We start from the raw sequence: 20676 nt of genomic DNA, 5'->3' as shown, positions 1-20676 counted from the left end.
TCTCTGTCATTCCCCATTTTTCAGTCTCCCTACAAATGTCTTTTAAGAGCACCTGAAATCCCATCAGCCCCCAGAGGACAAACGCAGCGCACAGGCGTTGCAAATACCCCACCATTCCACTAACCAGTGGTTTTGCAGGGAGCATGATAAACATCAGCTTCCAATTTAAAGTACACTGTTGCTTTGGCACTGCTGGGGAGGGTAAACAAGAAAATGCTATGTCACTTTTTATAAATATCCATTGGACTTGCATGGATTCTCCTTAGTTGATGTATCAAGCCTTCACTAACTACAAGATATGCAAGCTAATAGATACATCAGTTAAACTAAGTTGAGTTTAAGTGTCTTAGATAATAAAGCTTTGCATAAATTCTAATCCAAGCAATTTCAGCAAAAAGCATAAAAAGTAGCAAATCTGGAATAAAAATATTTTTATTTCAGTACCTTGCTCTTCATAACATCCTTCACAGATGCTATAATATCATTTTAGTCTTTGGAAAAATATCTAACAACATGATTGTCTTACACCAGGCATAATCCCAGTGGAAATTAAAATTGCATGCATTTTCTCATCACTCTTTATTTAACAACTGGGAGAGTTTTAATATTTGAAACTCAGCAATAAAATTGTCTTGAAACACAGAGATTCCTTTGGGGTAACTTCACTTTTGTTTTGTGTGAACTTTAGCTGAGCAATCTTCTTGCGGTAGTATGGATCTATGGATTGTATGATGGTTAACAGGACTTTCTGTATGCATCTAACATGCAAGGAAAAATAGCAAAATAGCAGAGAACATTCTAATAAAATCATTTGAGTCAGCTAGCCTTACTAATAAAGATGCCCTGTTTCAGTGTTTTTAATAGTTTCTTTTAAACTCATATCACTAGGTTTAAAAGTGAACTTGGAAGTCACTGTATTCCTGCATGAAAGTCCCTACAGTTGTGACACTTCTTCAGTTTTCACAATAACATCAGACAAAAGAGGGTGAAAGAATAAACAATTCTGCTGCGAATATTCAATGCCAGGAACAAGTGAATGCAGGAAAACTGCTTCAGACACTAATAACAACTAAAATCACAGCATCTTACCTGGAGCTATGTTTGATGAAAAGAGCAAAAGTTAGTTCTAAGAAGAGAACACAGCAGAGAAAAATACAGAGACCTCTGCTTTGTTTACATGGAGTATCTCTGAAAAGCTTTTGCACTATTACTTCCCCAGCTCATCCTAGTGTAAGACAGCAGGGTAGGCTGGGCTAGGACAGAAAATAACATTTTTGCATTGCTGACAGAAAAATGGGATGCTATCCCTGCTATAAAGTAAGTAAGAAGGGCTCTTTTTTATAACTCCTACATATATACTTAGCCCTAGTGCAAGTCGATTAGCATTTTTCTTAGTGCTTTTGTGGACACTGATTTTTTTTTTTATTTTTTTCCTGTAAGTGAGAGGACATGTGGCATGCCTGAGAAATCCAGCACTGATGGGACTTGGAAATGCAGTTTGCTTAACTCAGAGCAACAGTATCCAGAAACTGATGGCTCATCTACAAAATGAACTGGTTGTTTCCCTTCAACAACTAAAGGACAAACGCCTTCAATACAAAATAACATTACAACAGGCTCTTGCAAGTGGTCATAGAAAAGTGACAATGGATTTAGCGGGGTTGATTGTATCACCTGGTTTCCATTAGAACCTTTTTAATTTTACCTGTAATCAACCCTCAGGAGATAGGCTTGCTAGCAAGGCACCATGGCCATCACGTAGTGGTTTCCTATATTCATTATAGCTCAGATCTCTTCTGCAGATTGAAGATTCAGAGGTCAATAAGCACCTTTCAGGAGCACTCCGTTCACATTCAGAGAATGTGGTTATTGCACTGCCTTGTACTGGGCATCGTCGCTTCTTTGCATGCGTTCAACAGAGTGACATCGACACTCCTGTCATTTTGCTTGCACTTCATGTTTCCGTCTTCAGCGTTTCTGAGACAGAGCAAGACCTGCCAATCCCTATCAGGAATTTGAGGCTCTTCCCTCCAATGTTTCTAGCGAAGTTAAAACAGCAGTGTCCAAGGCCTCTCTTTATGAAGAACTTTACACTGGAGCTGATAATAGTGCCACCACATTCAAACCCAGTTTGCTTGCCAGCTGGGATGATTGCACACAGAAATATATGCTCAGATATATGTTTATTTGGATTTCACTCTTATTGTAATATTTTAATCCTTTTCTGTGAATCTGAGTCACGACATCTTTTTCTTCCAATAAATGTCTCACAGGAATTTTGTTTACTAATTCTTTAACTAACAAAGGAATACCTCAGGCCTCCGAGTTTTTTCAGAAAAGAGGCATCAGATCTACCCCTGCAGTGCAGCATCATCCAGACCAAACAGAAAGTGCTTCATGTGCTCTTCCTTGCATTAGTCTTGTGCAGAGATACAAGCGAGTATTTGCCAGGCCAGAACATTTATCATCTGACTCCATTTCATCACATGATGGGTTACCTGTGGGTAAGGCTGTAATTGAAGAGGGGTCGTGGAAGATGTTTATTCTTAGACAGTTCTGCCAATCACATACAGCATAAGACCTTGGGAATACTAATAGCATAGTCCAAATGGGATTCAGATACTTGTGGCATGTAGGTAGCCAACAGCAATTCGGTGCTGAAGGGAGTCCACTGTGAGTGTTTTGCAAAAGTCAAGTTTTTCGCCCAAACATCAGATCACTGACAGAACCCCTAAGAAGTCAGATGCTCGTTGTTCCACTGTTTTTTTCTCTGCATCTAAGCTGAATACTAAGAATTCAGTAGCCTGATAGTGGATGGAATGACCATGTTTCTGAACAGTGAAAGCTATTGGTAGGCCCAAGGTAGTAGGTTCTGACTGCCCTTGAGATCTTTACGCCAAGAACAGGGGCACTGAGGTTGTTGTCAGAGTTACCTGTGTGTAAACCAAATGCATCAGGAGGGCCACTTTAGACCAGTTATTGTCAAAGGTGTCTGTCAGATCTCGTACTGTTCAGCCCCCACAGTCACATGTGTGAGAATGAGCCTTTGGAGCAAAGTTACTACTACCTTCTGCCCAGGCAACAGGCTCTTCTAAGCCAGGGATTGATTTTGCATTCTAAACCTTGGAAATCGAGTTCCAATTGGCTGAGAACAGGACTGTATTTGTACTGTTAGTGTAGAGCCTAGCACAACAAACACCAGCCTGTGATCTTGTTCTTATGTGCAATGGTGTTGTGGAAGGCCAGATATCCATGTCAAAAATTAACTTTATTTCCTACTAAAAAGCCCTGTCTTCACCGTGTCCATGCTTGGGCACTGAAAAGATTTTGGTTTGTGTCAGTCATGGGTGACTCTTTGGAGTGTACAGAACTCACCAGATTATTCACGGAGGCTGCCATGTATTTCTGTTTGCAGACCACCTTAGTTACCCCTTTAAATATTGCATCTGTCATTATCACAGTCTTTCAACCCCATCCAAGTTGTTGTGATTATTTCCTAGAGTCTGTTTCTCCTGTATTAGCATGATTGATACAAATATATTAAAGAATTTCGCTTTTATATTCCAGTCTGAGTATCAGTATTTGAGGAACAAACAGGTCATCTTACTAGTAGAAGGTTTTTTTCCACAGGACACATTTTATTTCTTATTCACTTTGGTATTTTAACAAGGGCAATCAGCATAATTCCACATTCTCTTGTGAGATTTTGCCTTCTGAGTAAAGAACATCCTTTACCACCCCTTCTCCCTCTTTTCCCAAACATTCTTCTTCTGTGCTGGGAAGATGGAATGTATAGGTGATATCCCTTTCAGAAAATATATCCATCATATATCACAAGTATTGTCATTATGATGTATTAATGTAATGCATCATCAGAGAGCTGTCAGGGGGAAGATTTACTACTCTAAAATAAGTTATGGTGAGACACTGGGGAATGGGTTGACAGAATTTTTGTTTATTTTTCTAAATTAAGGACTTTTAAAGTAAGTTTTAAAATCTCTTACTTTCATGAGGTAGTAGGGGTGGGGGGGTCACAGAAAAGATGACTTGAATCAAACACACCAGAAGGACTCAGGAGGCCTTACAGAATAAGAATGTAATATTTTTTTCCCCCCAGGTAATTTCCATGAGGTTTGTAAAGTTTAAGTTTCCAGTTTAGATGAGAGCTACAGTGGGCAGTCAAAGTAATTTTAATCAACCTGAACTGGACTTTATTGTATCTCCTTCAAAGGAAAACAGAGTCACCAGAGCATGGAGACTTGAGCTAAAAAAAGCAAACCAGGCTAAAAATGGCTTAAAAATATTTGCATTTTAGTACAAAAGGCTATTCCCTTTTCCAGGTGTGTTCAGTGGACTTATCATAAATCCAATACAAATGCACTGAAATCAGTGAGAGCTTTTCAGCAGGTTTGCACAGACTTTGGATCAAGCCCCTTCCCTGCATCATATGGCGAAGCCATGAAACTTGGCACATTTATAGCATTGTAACATAAAGCCATCTGTGTACAAGTACAAACTTTTCCTTATTGCCAAAGTGCTTAATGTAATTACAATCAGGCTTGCTTCTCCTCTGCTCAGTTCATCCATATGCTGAGATGGATGAAAACTTGCAGTGGTAAAGAATCCTGCAGCATCTGAGTTTGCATGCCGCTTACAGCAGCTTACATTGCTAACCTTGTAAATCTTAGGCACTTTTGCATTTTAAGGAACACACATAAAGTTACAGACTGTCTTATGGGGAAACTGGTACTGGAAATATGCTCGAAAGTTCATCCTGGATTCTTTTCCTGGTAACTATACAAGACACCTAATTTGAGAAATCAGTTGCCCTCTCTTCCCTGTATAGTTGATGAGGAGTCAGAGGTGTCACAGAGTTTGGATACTTAAGATGGGAATTACCTTCAGGAGATGACTTTTACTCTTTGCTGGCTAGAAAATCAATGCAGAGCTCCTCTTCACATTGTTGTTGTGGTTTGAGCCTACTCAGCAGCTAAATGCCACACAGCCGCTCACCCACCCTCCCCCCACTTGGGAATGGGGAGGGAATCGGAGGGGCAAAGGGAGACTCGGGGGTTGAGACAGAAACAGTTTAATAATAGTAACAGAATAATACGCTGACAGCAGTATCAACAGGTAATGTACCATACAGCTGCTCACCACCCGCCTGCTCCCAGCCAGCAATCCCAAACACAAAGGCCCCACAGCCACACTCCCCACACATGAGAGCCCCTCCTGGCCCACTCCTGCCTTTATATAGTGAGCACAATGTCACATGACATGGGATATCGGCCAATCGGGGCCCAGCCCTCCAGCTATGCTCCCCCCGCCCCCGCACACAGGTGAGGGCACTGGGGCCTGGGGAGCCCCTGGGGTCTCAGGGGGCTGCAGCTCCTCCAGCTACTAAAACCAACAGGAACTCTAGTCCAGCCCCAACCAGGACACTTGTTCACCACCTAAAGAACATTGTATTAATCCTGAGTGTTCGATCCCCAGGCTGTCCCTGTCCATAAGCAACTGCAAAGTAGCTGTTTCATCTTATGATTCACTCTTCATGTTGACTTCAACTATTTCCAAATGCAATGTTATGCCATGGAATTTACTGTAACCTTGCATTTCCTATATTATGGTATTTGCATGCAGTTTCTTTAATACTGAACATAATATTGGTCAGTGTAAGCTAAATACCAAGGTTGCTTATAGGTTAATGAATGCGCTGTGCTTGCTGCTGACTGACGTAATTACTGATAGGTGGTATGCTGAACTTGACCCTACAGCCCATAGACATGTTCTTGACTTTATCGGTGGGGATAGTATATTTGAAAGGAATATTAACATTAAAAAGAAACATATGCAGTGGATGCATTTGCAGGTGCAGGGAATAAGTTTTCAGGGAAAAAAATTGCTGAAAGCAAAAGGTGGTTATGTCAGAAAAGTCTACAGATTTCTTTTCTTTTAATATTGGCCGATTTTAAGAAGACAGTTTAATTAATTACCTAAAATATAAGTATGAAATGAGTGCCAAAGTTATGCAGATTACCTCTACTCAAAGTCCTTTATAAATTCTGCTGCTATCAGCATAGGAAAAAACTTACCTCCTTCATAAACTTCATAATGGTTTAATCCTATATGGTGACACAGATATGTTGGCTCAAAACAAATTTATTTTGAGATACTATCAGAAATGGGTATATACAGATGCCTGTAAAACACCTACACTTTGCAGATTCTGAATAACCTGTTTGTGCACCTACAGAAATCTTTACCGGCTCTCCATTAGGTTGTGTAGATATGTGCCTATGGTTAAAAATGCTGAGATGTTAGAAGGGCACATTTTTTTTAAATTGTTGTAACTAGTCAAAAATGTTCTTAGCATGTACTTGTGGTCAACTGATACATGTAATGGAAGAAGGCAGGCCTGGTCCTCTGTAGTGTCATGGGGTTGAGTTTGTAGGATCACCTTAAGAAGCATGGTATTTGAAGGAAGATTTGTGTTGGGATCTGTAGTCTTCTGACAATAGTTTCTTTCCTAATTCTGTGATGCCAAAAGAAAGGACTTCTGACGCGTGCTGCAAGTGTTAAGAGGCAAATAAGTCTTTCATCTGAAGGTTTCTATGGGAGGTTGTCACACATGCTACAAATCAGAAGTTTAAGTGTTTGTGTTGCATAAAGGTTGGAGTTGTAAGGGGTTTGCCCAAACTCCCGTCCCCTCTGTGAGTAGGGTTTCACTCAGATTTAGTATCTGTGGTGGTTGCTGTTCAGATCACCAGTTAACACAATCTTAGGTCAGTAAGTTTTAAAAGAGGTAAAACATCTTGGAGAGGCCATATGAAATCCATCATGCCAAACCACTGATAACTCCACATCTTATTAGCTTCAATTAAGTATTTCCATGGGGAACCGTGGAACTGTTTAAAGTCATGATGACACATACACACACTTTGTTCCATCCAAAGAAATAATCTGTTTTCCAGATTTCTAAATAGCCAAGCTATTTTGTTATTGTTTTTTTCTTTTCCTTCTTTTAAAAGAAATAATTTATAAGAATTTATCTTGGGCTTGCTACAGATTTAAAAGGAGAAAAAAGGTTTCTTCTGTCTGAATTTTAAATTATATGCATGACCAAAGATAAATATGTTTTTTATTTATAGCTGTGGATAGATGCCAAACAAAGCCTTTCATATGACGCACTGCTGCTGTAGTAGAGAAGTACTTAAAACAGTTCCAGTCTAGTTAGGCCCGAAGACTTTTCATGCAACTTCATGCAAAATGGTTAAGACCTTTTTTTTTTTTTTTTTTTTTTTCCTTTTCTTTTGAACATCTTCAAAGGTTACAAGTGCAACATGCTAAGAGGATGTCAGGCTTCTTCCTGCCAAGCTGAGATGGTCTGAAAACCACATTGAAACATGGGAAACTGCAGTTACCACAGATTGCAGATGGGGGGGGGGGGGGGTTGCAGGCTGTAGATATCCCCTGCCCCTCCCTATGTGGTTGGTAACAGTTGGGTGAAGGTTATGGATGGAGGCTGGCAAAGCAAAGGATTGGTGTGCTGTTATGAGACTGGGATGAATGGACTTTGACAGTACTGCTGAATAGGAATACTTGTGGAGCTAATACAAACAGTTTGTAATTGTCAGAGCTGAAAAGTAAAAACATGATTATAAACTGTGCCTAGGATCAGCCTATGTCAGCTTTAAATGATTTAAAAGTCTAGTGTCTGGAGCTGCATCTTACTTGCCTGTAAAACTCCTTAAAGAAGACTTACATAACCGTATAAGCATGTCTCTCCCTTCTCGTGTATTTATTGTGAAAAGTAACCCTTTGTCTAGCTGACAGGAGACTGGGTTTTAGAACAAAGCCTTCCAGATAAATCGGAAAACACAGAATTTCTCAATTTACATAGAATGAGACAATTGCCTGGTAGCAGTAACTCTTTTAGAAATTACTGGTTGCCCTTGTTTTATGCAAGGAGGGGCTCTGAATAGTTAGCTGCTAATGCACCTTGGTCACTTGGTGGCTTTGTGCCGTGCCAGGCTTGGAAACTGTTTCTGCATGGACACGAAGAAAGCCTGTAAAGGGTGCAAACTTCTCCAAGAGAAGAGAAGGAGCATAAGAAAGCATCCTCTGTTACCTAGAGCCTACCATCATTATGTCTGACCTTAGCTCCTTATCCCTTGATATCTGCAGCAGGCGATGACCTTTGATGACACTGTGCAACAGTATGCAAAGGAGATGCCTTGCTTTTAATTTTGGCTTCTGAACACCAAATGTCCTGGCTTCTTCCCCACACCGTGTCCAGCCTTCCTTCACTCAAACACATATACAGAAATTAAAATGCTACTAAATACTACTGTTTAGGTAATGGGTTACATTTATAATTTTGCTAGAAATGCCTCTCTTTTCCCATCACCTAGGAGTCTGGAGTAGTCTGGAAGCAACTAATTTACCATGTAATAAGATAGGTTCCTGTTGACACAAGTCAAGGGCAAAACTATTAAGTCATTAGGGCTAATGTTGTAACATTCTGATACAAAGGCATGGCCTAGGCCTTTCAGATGTGCATCTGACCTTTTGAGGATTAAGTTTCTTTGCAGCTTATTTTTGGTACTCCAAATCTGTCTTTTTTTCCTTCTGCTTCACATGCATTAATCTTTGGCCCTGTGCTAGGTACAGCTTGCATAACAGCTTCTGCAGTCGTGATTTGTCCCAGTTTTATCACAGGAAGTAAGGATAGAAAAGATGTCATGGTTTTAATCCCTCAATTCTAAGATTACATCACATATTTCTTTGCTTGGCACTGCCCATGTCACAGCTTCACCCAAGGAGTTGATGTTAGAAGGGAGTTGCGGAAATAGAGGTGGCTCTCAATTCTTCCACAAAGTGGAGAAAGTGAGGATTGCTTAAATCAATCTATCTAGATGTCATTTAAATATTTATAATATAAATGTGTCTTGCTATGGCCCTGTGATATTTTGGTAAAGTAACTTTTCTCAAATCTAATGGTTTTGCCAGTAACTGGATGATTATTTCAGCCATCGTATCCTCCAGCAGAGCAGCACTTGTTTCACTTTAATTGCATGGGAAAGCGAAGTACAGTGGGACTCCAAATCTTGTCTTGCTGTCTTACTATCTCTCAGGATTAGTTCACTTAATGCCAACTTTGTAAACTCTTTTAGCTCTGAAATTTTTGGCTTAATGCTTTTCTTTTTATGAGGCACTCTCTGAAATAAGGAGCCAAGAAGTGTTCTCACTTGGACCTGTGCTGTGTTGTGTCTCCATTTACCATCTCTCTGAAGGCTAACTGTTCTCCAGGTAAGATTAGCCTTACCCACAGGTAAGCCTCATGGCTTTCATCTATGATGAACCATTTTTCATTTTCAAGATGTACCAAGAAACCAAATCAAAGGACACTCCAAGCTGCTGTGTAAATCCTGTGTCTGAAACTTTTGACCAAAATGTTTTAGATCATATAGATAGTCTGGGAACGTACATCAAGGCCTGAGTGACATTGTGAAAGCTACTCACAGTAAGTCATTATTTATCAAGGAAGGCTCATTTTATAAGATGCTTTTGTTAGTTGTATAGGAATGTACTCAATAATGTGGAGCATTCACCAAAAAAAAAAATCTGAGAATGTTTTACATTTCATTTGTAAGTTGTTTTTAAGTCTATCTTGCCTATGTATTTGGGTTGTCCTTTTGAACAACCGGAAAGGGTCCTCTCTCTCAAGGAAGAATTAACAGACCATTCTTTAAAAAGGACTTTTGGGAAGCAAGACATCCAATGAGCTTATGGCAGTAAGCCGTGGAATGCTATATTTCATTAATTTCTGATTTATTTTAACTTTGCATTCAGTGTTTTTTAAATATGATGGTGAAGAGGAAATTATGTCTTTAATGAATTTCTGGTTTGTTTTATTTTATTTTGTGCTCAGCAACTTTAAATACAGCAGTGATGGGGGAAACGAAGTTGCTGTAAAAAAGATTTTGCTCTTTAGGCTGTACATGCCAAGGTAGGTCTGGAACGGATGCTCATGGCTGAATTAATAAACTCTGACTGTAGAGGTTTCGAACATGAATTCTGACAGACCCTTCACTATGACAATACTAGTGGGAGTCACAATAATATCATCTGCTGCTGAACATCGCTAGTATGTGAGCACTGTTGTGCCAAAGGTTAATATGCCAGTTTTATTTCCTTCTCTCTACAGCTATAATTTAAACGAGTTGCACACGTAAGTGATGTTATATGCATAGGGTTTTGCATTAAGTTTGCTATGTCAGATTTGTTTATAAAAATCATATTTTGAACCACTTGCCCAGGGGCTCTGTTCAGGGGAGCTGCAAACTGATGTCTTTTAAAGAGGCAGTTTTCATTTTCCATGAACTTTCAATAGAGATTTTGGAGCTCTGAACAGGGAGCTCAGTTTTAAAATTAGCACTTGCCCAGGTTTACAATTAGGTTTAATTACTTAGCAACAGAGAGTTTAATCTAGTTTTACATGTGTGCCACATGACCCTTTCCGTTGCTTACCAGGATTGGAAGGGCCCCCTGCCTCTCTTGGGGAAAATTGCTTCCCAGCATTTTGGAGACCGTTTACTATGTTTTTGTTCCTATGCTGCAATGTTAACATTGCCCATAAAGCTAATAGTCACACAGTAGTTAATAAGAGGCAGAAAGTTTTATAGTCTTTTCTGCAGTTGTTAAAATCCTGCTACTGTAATTTCGTCCTAGCCACACAAAACCTATCAGTTGTGAAAAATAAGATGCTCTATATTGGTGTATTCTTGGAAACCAGTGGAAGAGAGGACCTCTCCTGAGCATCTAGCTGAACGTAATGAACTTGGTGATTATTTAAATTGCTTGGCTTGTATTATAAACACTCGAAGGCTTGCCAGCAGTGTACCTTCAGGATTAGTGGCTTTTCTAAAAAATCACTTCGGATTTTTTTTCAGAATCCATTGCAATTAGGGGCACCATGGCAAAGGATGATTTATCAAATTGCTTTTCAGTTACAGGAAATAGAATCCATTAATGATGTTACAAACATATTTTTAGTTAGGTTCAGCAAGAATAATTTTCTAGGTGTCTTTCTATGTTACGTAAACTAAGAACATTCCCAGGGTACCAGCTGAATTGTCCTTTGTGCCACTGTAGACTTTCAGAAAGGTTTTGACCTCCTCCTGCTAGAAGAGATGCTGATATTCAAGACCACACCAGTGGGAATGAGGTACTTCTCAAAGTTAGTAAGATTTCTAGGATCGAGCCTGAAGTGAAATGGGCTCAAATGTAATTAGGGATTGACTACCAGTACCTGTTGGGTACACGCTTACTCAAGTTCCTTTACCACATCAACGGGGAGCAGGAAAGGCTGCACCTGGGACAGAGTGGTCACTGGAAGGCGTGGCAGACAAGAACAGCTCTGAAAACAATAGTTCACAAATTTCTCTAAAGCTCTAAAAGAGAATTTTCCATTAATCAGCCTCTGCTAATAGCTAAACAGTTACATTAAAAGAATAAAATAAAATTGCAACCATCTTTAATTTGGAATGTTTTTCTCAGAAGGTACCTGATCTACCAGTACATGGACAATTAGTATAGAGATTATTACACAGTAGTAAAGAGTGGTGGGGGAGAAGAATAAGCAAAAGCTTATTTGTTTCAGAATTGGAATACTACTGACACTGTGAGCTCTTAAGCACAATGGTACTGCACGCTGTCTGAATGGGCAGAGTTCTAATTACTTGGCTGCCATAACTGTACTTTGGTGCCTAAGATGTGATTTTCTTTAGAGTTCATCTTTCACCTGTTTCACCTAGGATTGCAATATGTTCTGAGCTTTCTGTAACATTTCTAAAATGCATTTTTCCCCAGATCAACAGTGCTTACTTTGCTACTTACATCTTAACTTTGTTCTCCCCCACCATCCCTGAGAAGAGGGTTATCGGCTGTCTTGAATGACCTTGGCACTACCAACACCTCTGAAAACTGGGTGCAGTCTAGGGAGTAGAAATCTGTGGGCTTGGTGTTGAATTTAGTGGGAATTTGAATGCAGGCGACAGGTAGTTTAACAATGATAGAAGTGAAGGGTGTGTTGCGTTTGTGCTGGGTGGATGCTTCAACAAGAAGCATCCGTGAACAGAGCCAGAACTCCACATTTACTCCCCTGTGTGCTGTGCTGAAGTGTTACCCAAATACAGCACAATTACACTGCCACCATGCTAGAAGTCTAAAAAGGAAATGGTACTATTCACTCAGTAATTTCTGACCCGTTGCATGATTACGCTACTAGATTCATTTTGAAGCACATATATGGGAGTACCCTTGTAATTATCTGTCTAAAAATACAGCACTGCCATTTCTGGGTTAGTTTGTGAAGAGTGGTTGCATAAAACTTTATCAAGATGCTTAATGCACTCTGCCGTGCTCTTCTTGGGCTGGATTGTTACTGGGAAAATGAACTCAGCATTGCAATGGTTGCAATGCCTTCCAGCTCTGCCACGCTCAGTGCTCTGTATGTGATTCTGCACAACGCATCAGAAATCCCCATAGCCAGCAGGCTTGATGCTGATGGAGTGGGAAAGGGTACGAAGTAGAAGCAGGTCCCTGTGCCTGCCCCTTCGCACACAGCCTGGCTTCCTTGCTCCTCAGGGCTCTGCACACCTGGTCTGGTGCCAGATATTTTCTGCTTTACCACAGGGGTAAGACAGAACATCCTCCTTGTCTTGAACAAGCTGTGGAGAGACCAGAGGGGGAACCCCTTCCCTGCTCCTGGACACCCTACAACTATAAACAGCCCTTCAGTTTAGGTTTGCCCCAGAAGTAGAGTCTGCTGCTGTCTGACAGGCTGCTCCTATCAAGAAGTCAAGCATTGCTCTGGGAAACATACTTGCCTTCGTGCATTAAGTTTGTTCTCCTAAACCTTGATCCCAAAACCACTGAAATCAACAGTGTTTTGAAGTCAAGTTCCACTGATTTCCATGGTCTGGAGATTAGATTTCACTGCCTTTTCAGTCCTGGATCTCAACGGTTCCTGAATGCCTCGCTCTGGCTCTTTTTTCCTCTACTGCGGGAAAAAAAGATGCAATTTCACATGATGAGATCTAAATAACTGGGCACTGTGCATGGAAACTACAGCTCTATTGTTAGCCCCATTTCACAGACAAGGAAGCTGTATCTGAAATAATACCTCCAAATTGCAGCAAAGCTGAGAATAGAATCCAAGTTTCACTCTGTAGATAAACTAGTACAAGGAAAAATTTCAGCCTCATTTTCATTTGCAAATATTTCCAAACATCTTGCCTTATCCTTAGTCTCTTGCAAATACAGATGTGAACGCTGCTTCGTGTTCTTTTTCCTACTGCAGTACTTTTCTTTCATTTTCTTTTCTTTGTTAGTTTCAGTCATTAATAGCTTGTCAATAAATCAGTTATCCAGTAAAAAAATACCAATAGGTAATTGAGTTTTTTTATTCTTGTGCTGATTTGAGGTAGAATCTTACAGAGAAAATACACTGATATTTTCAAACCGAAATGGAGTATTTTTGTTCCAAAACTGAGCTGACTTACAGGCCTCAACACTTCTAACTTTGACTAAGAATTAGGCTCCTTAAAAAAGAGACTGAGACCCTTCTCAGATTTTCCAGTACTGAGGAAGAATCCCTAGTTCAGCAATCAGTCAGGGAAGGCAGTTGGAGAGCTACATTGTAGGTGACACTTTGGAATCATAGTTTTTCGGTATTTATCAACCACTGTATTTTCAGCTTGAGGTACCAATGTTTTTGTGTCCCGTACTAAATTAAAGAATGTTTACATGCAATTAGGTATGTGCCTATGGAGGAGAAGACACTGGGAAACAGGATTTTCCAGAGGCAGTAGCTAGTTCAGAGGCCCAGAGCCACTGCAGTAGCTGTTGTCAGGGAGGACTGAGTGACAGTTCTAATTACCAGTGTCTGCACAGGTTTCTCATAGGAAGATACAAGCTGTCACGATCTCTTGCCAATCACATGAGAACTGACCTAGGGAGAACATCAACTGAAGGTGAGTGTACATGTCCAATAAATTCAGTCCCCACTGCATTAACTTATTTTTAGGATTGTCCTGAAAAGACATTCAGCCTGTATCATAAAACCTTCAACTGAGCAGCAAATATACAGAATGATGATGACTTTAAATTTGGGTTCATGCCCTCTGGGGCATGAATTCATAGTGCTTTGGATATGATTCGATAATGTACTGAGTGCTGAAGGAACGCAGAATCTCTAGATGAGTTCATAAAGACAGAGCATTTATACAATGTCGGTGTTCTCCTAATCAAAGGAAGCAAAAGAAATGTTATTCTTAATTTTACTGCAAATCTTATTATTAATATGCAATGAAACCATTCTTTCTATATAAGATATTTTTCAGAAATAGGATGCTTAAAGTTAGTGTGTTAGTTTGTGCATGCAACTGATATGCGGTTTTCTGATTTTTCACCTTCTTCCATTGAATGTATTAGAGACTTGTTCTTGAACATAGTTTAGACAATACATGTGTCACAAGCAATGATGAATCAAAGAAAGAAAGCATCCAGAAAGGGAAGTTAACTAGACAGGTAGGCCCTCATCAGCATCGCATTCTGTTCCGTAGCTACAATAACAATAATTGAGTCAGACACATGGATTTTAAGTGCCTCTTAAAGAGGAAAGTTAGGGAGAGACACTGTGGAAAGAAAATTATACACTGAAATGTGGCATCTCAGTTTTGCAGCTGCCAACCTTGTTCTGTCAGTAGCCACAGCTGTTGCCTTTTTGTCTAAACTTAGCAGGGGTTGGGTGAAACTAAAGAGGGGCAGTGCAGGCACTTCAGCTGATAAGGAGTTGTGGGATCAAGTCCCTCTGTGTAATCAAAGGAAACCTTTAATCAGTTTTAACTATTGAGAGAGAGGTGTTTTATTTGTGTGGGCAGATGACACCAGGGAGATGTGTGCCTGCCTCATGGGGATGGCTGCACACTCAGGATGGTCCTTAGCAGCCCTTCTTGCAGTTAGATTTTTTTCTAGTTTTGCTGTTTTGCCACTTCTGTTTTTTGTCCATCTTGGGCAGCAAGCTTCAGCAGTGTCAGCTTTCCCAATGACTGAAGGAGAATATTTGTCTGTCCAAAAGTGGGGGGAATCTAGTCTCTGGTTCTGCTGTGGGTTGAGTATGGTCTTTCAGCATGTGGTCCTCAACCCTGAAGTCAAACCTGGTGGATTTCAAGTCTGGTGTGTTGAAAAGTACAGGCTTCTTATAGCAGAACTTGATGTCACTGGTACCAGTTTTCACTAAGAGTCTTGCAATAGTCTCACTAAATTTCTGTGTGGGGTTTTTTTTAAGTGTCAGCTTTGGACGGCATGATACTAAGTATGAATATTAACTTCCTTTTTTTTTCCCTGCCCTTGGGGTTGCAGAAGAAAATGTGAAGACATGACCTGACATTCAGAACAAAACACAAAGACTGAAACAACTCATCCACCATTTGTAAATTTCTTTTTCAATTTTTTTCTTTTTTTTTTTTTTTTTATGCAGTTACACTTAAAAGCCAGTTCTCTGCTTTTTGATGTGCTGGCTTGGTATTTTTGAGTGCTTTGTCCTTCCATGTGACAGTCACCTGCCAGTTATCCAAATGATCTGGGAAAGTGAACAAAATGCAGATGTAGGCAATGGAAATTATGTATCATCCTGAGTCACACAATGTGAAGTTATCTGGGCCTTGGCGTAAGGGCATGAAAGGTGTTTATGGTGCAAAGGACTGCTGATGTAGCACTGGAAGACTCTGTAAGATCACCAAACCTGGTGTGGTTTGACCTATAAGAAATAGTCCTGGGACAGAGTTACCTGATGAATGTCTTTCAGCTTGGAGGGATGCAGTTGGCTTCTTCCAGCATAGAAGCTGGGAGTGATTTAATGTGAGGTGTGGATAATCAGGAGAGAAGTGGGACTGTAACTTAGGTGACAATATAGATATAGCCTGTACTTACCCTATGGATGAGCCTCACTGGAGGATAAAATATTCTCTGCACCAAGCAGGATAATGTTCGTTGATGCTGAACTTTTATATGATCCTCTGATGGCAAAGGAAAGAAGGTCCTAAGGAAACAGAGGAAATGTGGATGTTTGTATCATATACAGAAAATCTGGCCTGGCCTGCATGCCAGATGATACCTTCCATGTGGTGAAGCTGAAGATGCTGAGAACAAGGATAGAAGGAAGGGGACCATACCCTAGTTAGATCTAGGCGCAATATGTAGTTGAATTAAATAAAATACTTCTTAAAATGATTGATGCTGACTAGAGCTCATAACTCCTGGGGTAATTTTGTCACTTTTATCTTCAGGGTGGAGATCACTACATGCCAGGCTGCATTCTTTCATAGCATCTGAATCATTCGTACTGTCTCCACAAGCTGAAAATGAGAAACAGACTGGCAGGAAAGTTAAAATTTTCAAGGTGGAAAGAGCAGGGAATAGCCTGTTTTGGTTTGGGTTATTTTAGATTAAAAGTTCCTGTTGCAATTTTGCAGACAATAATACACTGGATTTTATGATTCCTCTATTTAATACAAGACTAGAATTTCCTATATTTTGAAGAGAAATAAGAGCACCTGAAAAAAGGGCTTACTCCAGTGCCGTCTATATCCAGCCTGGCTGTGAGCTGCACAGGGAAGAAATATTTCCAAGGCACCAGTGGTTGCCATATCCTGTATGCAAAAAGATTCCATAAATGTCTGAAAACAGATGGAATGCAACTTTGGAGGAATAAATGGATTTTTAATTTTCTGAACATTTTGGATTCCATCTGGTTGAAGTAACTAAGTGACCTAGTAGAATACTTTTACCTTTCTTGTATAATAGATAGAAACACAGCTTGCATTACTGTTGACTGACACATTCTCCATTAATACACAGGTTTTACTTGCTCATACATTTGCTTACTTTTAACTCATTTGACTGCATGACAAGGAATACTTGATGCACCTCTTCCTGCAGGTCAGATCTAAATGTTGGCCCTCTCAGTTCATGATTTGGCCTTGCAGCTGGTAAGGAGGAATTCTAAACCACATGCCTAAGCCCACCTGACAGTAGCAGGAGCCTAAAGAGATAATATACGTTAGACTTATTGTCTTACTGTTTTTTTGCTGCAAGCATTGGCACATGTCAAAAAGACAAAAAAAAAAAAAAAAAAAAAAAAAAAAAAGTGCTTTTAATTTTCTGTCTTGTTTAAAGGCAAAGAATAAGAAGGAGTAGGGGCTTTGTGTACAGGTACAAATAAGGTGGATTATTTCTGTTTACTGCTCTTTTTGTTACTGCCATTTAGAATGTTGTTAAACAAATAAGAGTAAATACATGTGTGTTTTTAAACAGGAAATGAGCATTTCTCTATGAAGAGGAAATAAAACCAACTTGAACTCACCAGAAAGAATTCATAAAATATATTACTCTAAATAAAAAATAGAAGACCCAGATTTATGGAAAAGACACCATTTTTCTTCCTACCTCAGTGAAAGCTAAAAAACAAATCTGTTCACCCACCTTGAGAGAAGGTGGGTATTTTGAGTCACTAATATTAAGTCTGTACTTACTAGTTCCACTATTTATGAATCTAATTATTTATGATTGCCGTTCAGATAATTCTACTGAGAATAACTATTTCCATGCTGATAAGTTCATAAGCAACAGTTAGTAGGATATTGACAACGTGTTTGGTATTAGTTGTCATACTTTTTGGCACTTTAGGATGTTTCTCAGAGTTCTTGCTATGAATATGGATGAAACAGTCCAAAGAATGGGGAATATCAGCCTTTGTAGGCTTTTTTAAGGTACAGTTGTGAGGCAGTTTTCCACTTCTGGAAGTAAGTATACTTGTGTTTTATTGAAAGCTGTTGCATTTTAGGATCATAAGTTTCAGTCTAGCACAAAGCCTGAAATCTTGTGATGATTTCAGGCTTGCCTGACACATTAATACTATGCAAAAATCATCTTTCCTCAGTCCTTAATAGGACAAAATATAGCTTTTCCACTACAAATAACTTTTATATAAATCTTTGGTCACTGTAACCCCGTAATTCAAAGTAAGCTTGTTTCTTCTCCCAGAAATTTGTGATTATGAACTTCTGACGGCTGGCAGGAACACACTCTGATGCTGCCAGCAAAACTTTGGACACAGTGCAGTTGTGTTTTGAGTGTCTTTTGCAGGGATCCTGTAATAACCTTGCCTTGTATGGCATCAAGACAATTGAATTCTCTTTTGCACTATACACTTATATAATTGTATTATGTCTCTGAAGCCTTTTTGCCCCCATAAATGATTAAAACCGTTGTTACACTAATTTGGACTTGGGACACATATTTAAACCTCCTTATACAGAATGTAAGTGGACGAAAGACTCTGGCTGCAAGCATGGAAGATTTGCTGTTTTGTGATTTTCTGAGAATTTAGAGTTTCGTAAAAGAGAAGTCTGTATCCTACTAACCATACTGATCACATGTTCTCTCATTTGTATAATTGAGAAAATTACCAATATAATGAAAACAGCTCCATCCAAATAAGTTCTCTATCCACAGTTAATAAAATAGTAGCTACCCTCAGAGACCTGGAATTTCTCTGCAAACGCTTTTAGTTAAACAAAGCATTTTGTGTACCTACGGTAAATGTGATATTTATTTTTTTTATTATTCATGAAACAACTTTAATGTCACTGCTGATTTTCCTGGTAGAATGTTCAGCTCCAGCATACTGGAGCTCATGCTGAGTTGTAGCTGAAGATGTCATTCACAATAAACATGAGCTGCTGTGACAATACGATGGCAGAAGGTGAAGAATCTCTTTTCTTGTGCAAGGGCGTGCATGTGTCTCTCTGTGTGTGAGGGAGAGAGAGATATTTGATTGTGTTTACAAGATTCATTCGCGGCACAGCAGGCAGTAGTCACATTGTAATATTCACCTTAACACAGATAATTTGATTTTCAACCTGGTTATCATGCATTTAGACATGACGATACATGAAAATATATACTTTAGCAGTGCATTTTAAACAAGGTTGCACACTTTAAGTCAGAATATATTAGAGGTGAGCGTTGATTTTTGCAATTGCAGAAGTCCTGGAATACACTGTTCAGTGTTCAGCATACATTACAAAATTACTAAGAGGAAAGCAAATTCTAATGCATAAGTCTCAGGGAATGCTACCATTTCTGGGATGAGCTCAACAGGATGGGCCTCCCCAGATTTGACATCTCTAAAGCTGTACAAGTTTTTTGTAATATGAGAGCCTCAGATACTAATGGAATTTCTTTTCTGAGTTCCAGCTTGTCTACTGACCAGAAAATGAAGAGTCAAAAAGTCCTGCGGCCTTTCTGCCCGTTACACTGAAAGGAAAATGAACTGCCTGGTCACAGGACGCATATTGTCTTGGGTCACCATCAAGATCCTGACCTGCCTAACTGATGTGACACAAGGAAAGACGTATGTTGATGCTCATCAAGAGCACAGCCTTATTACTGCATCCCAGAGCAGCCTGAGAGATAAGGGGATCTATCAGAAATTTAGTTATAGTCGCAGCATGCTAGCCTTCACTCAAGACAAGAAGGAATCTGCTGTTTGCACTATGAGATTTCAAACTCAACTTAAATCTAAAGAGTGTGAACGTGGTCGAACATAATTTTGTGAATCACCTACAGCACGTTTGCAACAAACAGAAGCAGGCTTAATTCCGCTGAAGTCAATAGAGATGAGCATGTTTATACGAATGGGGTATTTGGCCCAAATCCAGTCAGAGTCGTTGCAGTATCACACCTCTGAATCTTCAAAGTCTTTCTTAGAGTCATTAATATTGAGGCTGTATGGTACCCAAGGTAATTATCCATTGCTGCTTGAGCCTGGCCAAGGAATTATTCCACAATGTGTTGCCTCATTAGTATAATATAATGGGGAAAAAAAAAAAAAAAAAAAAAAAAAAAAAAAAAAAAAAAAAAACACAAAAAAACAGAAACAAACTAGAAACTAGGAAAATCATGGTGTTGAAAGAAGAAGAGTGTGAAGAAAACAAACACAGCAGGGTGAGGTCCTCTGACGGTGTAAATCAGTATCACCTTCCGTGAAACTCTGCCAGTTTACACCCTGTGATGCTCTGGCCCATGATTATTAGGAAAGTATGTTGTTGATATGCTCTATAATGGCTTCCATTACCAGCCCATGCTAAAATAAGCAGCTGGTGAAGGTTATGTTTATGTTCCACAGATGGATAGGCAACGACACACACATAGCTCTGTGTCTGGTAAACAGGTGTTTGACTTTATATTTACTAGCTAGACAGAAGAAGTCAGATTCTTGGTGAGGGGTGTAGGCAAAGGAGATCAATTTAGTTGTTGAAAGGGAAGAAACAGTTCTTTTTGGTTGTACTTTATCTTCTTTTTAAATGGTGAATAGTGTCCTGAAATGCATCCTGCCTTTTATCAGCATATTCTAAGTGACTGGGAAGAAAAATTAGCCAAGGGGCAAAAATCCCCAAACTGATGGGGGTATTCAAATGATTCTGACTCATCTCCTTCCTTTCTTGCCCATTTTCAGCAGTAAAAGGAAGCACTTTGGCTTCAGACACTGTGAAAGCTGCCTATATGGAGTCAAACCTTCCCATGCCAAAGGACCAACTTCGCCAGTTG

General features: G+C 39.6%; 1 long non-coding RNA gene across 4 annotated transcripts in view; it reads left to right on the top strand.

Moving 5' to 3' along the window:
- Nucleotides 1–3559, top strand: part of LOC116961693 — a 283521-nt gene extending 279962 nt beyond the window's left edge. For 3 of the 4 annotated variants that reach the window (XR_004407097.2, XR_004407093.2, XR_004407094.2), the window contains one exon: nucleotides 889–3559. This is a non-coding gene — a long non-coding RNA (uncharacterized LOC116961693). The remainder of the gene's footprint in view (nucleotides 1–888) is intronic. The other variant, XR_004407095.2, reaches the window with a different exon arrangement.
- Nucleotides 3560–20676: the final 17117 nt, after the last annotated feature.

The sequence above is a fragment of the Tyto alba genome, unplaced genomic scaffold (assembly GCF_018691265.1).
Source record: "Tyto alba isolate M040663 unplaced genomic scaffold, T.alba_DEE_v4.0 Super-Scaffold_22, whole genome shotgun sequence".
Classification (NCBI taxonomy): Eukaryota; Metazoa; Chordata; class Aves; order Strigiformes; family Tytonidae; genus Tyto; species Tyto alba.
This window is presented reverse-complemented; position numbering and strand designations above follow the sequence as displayed.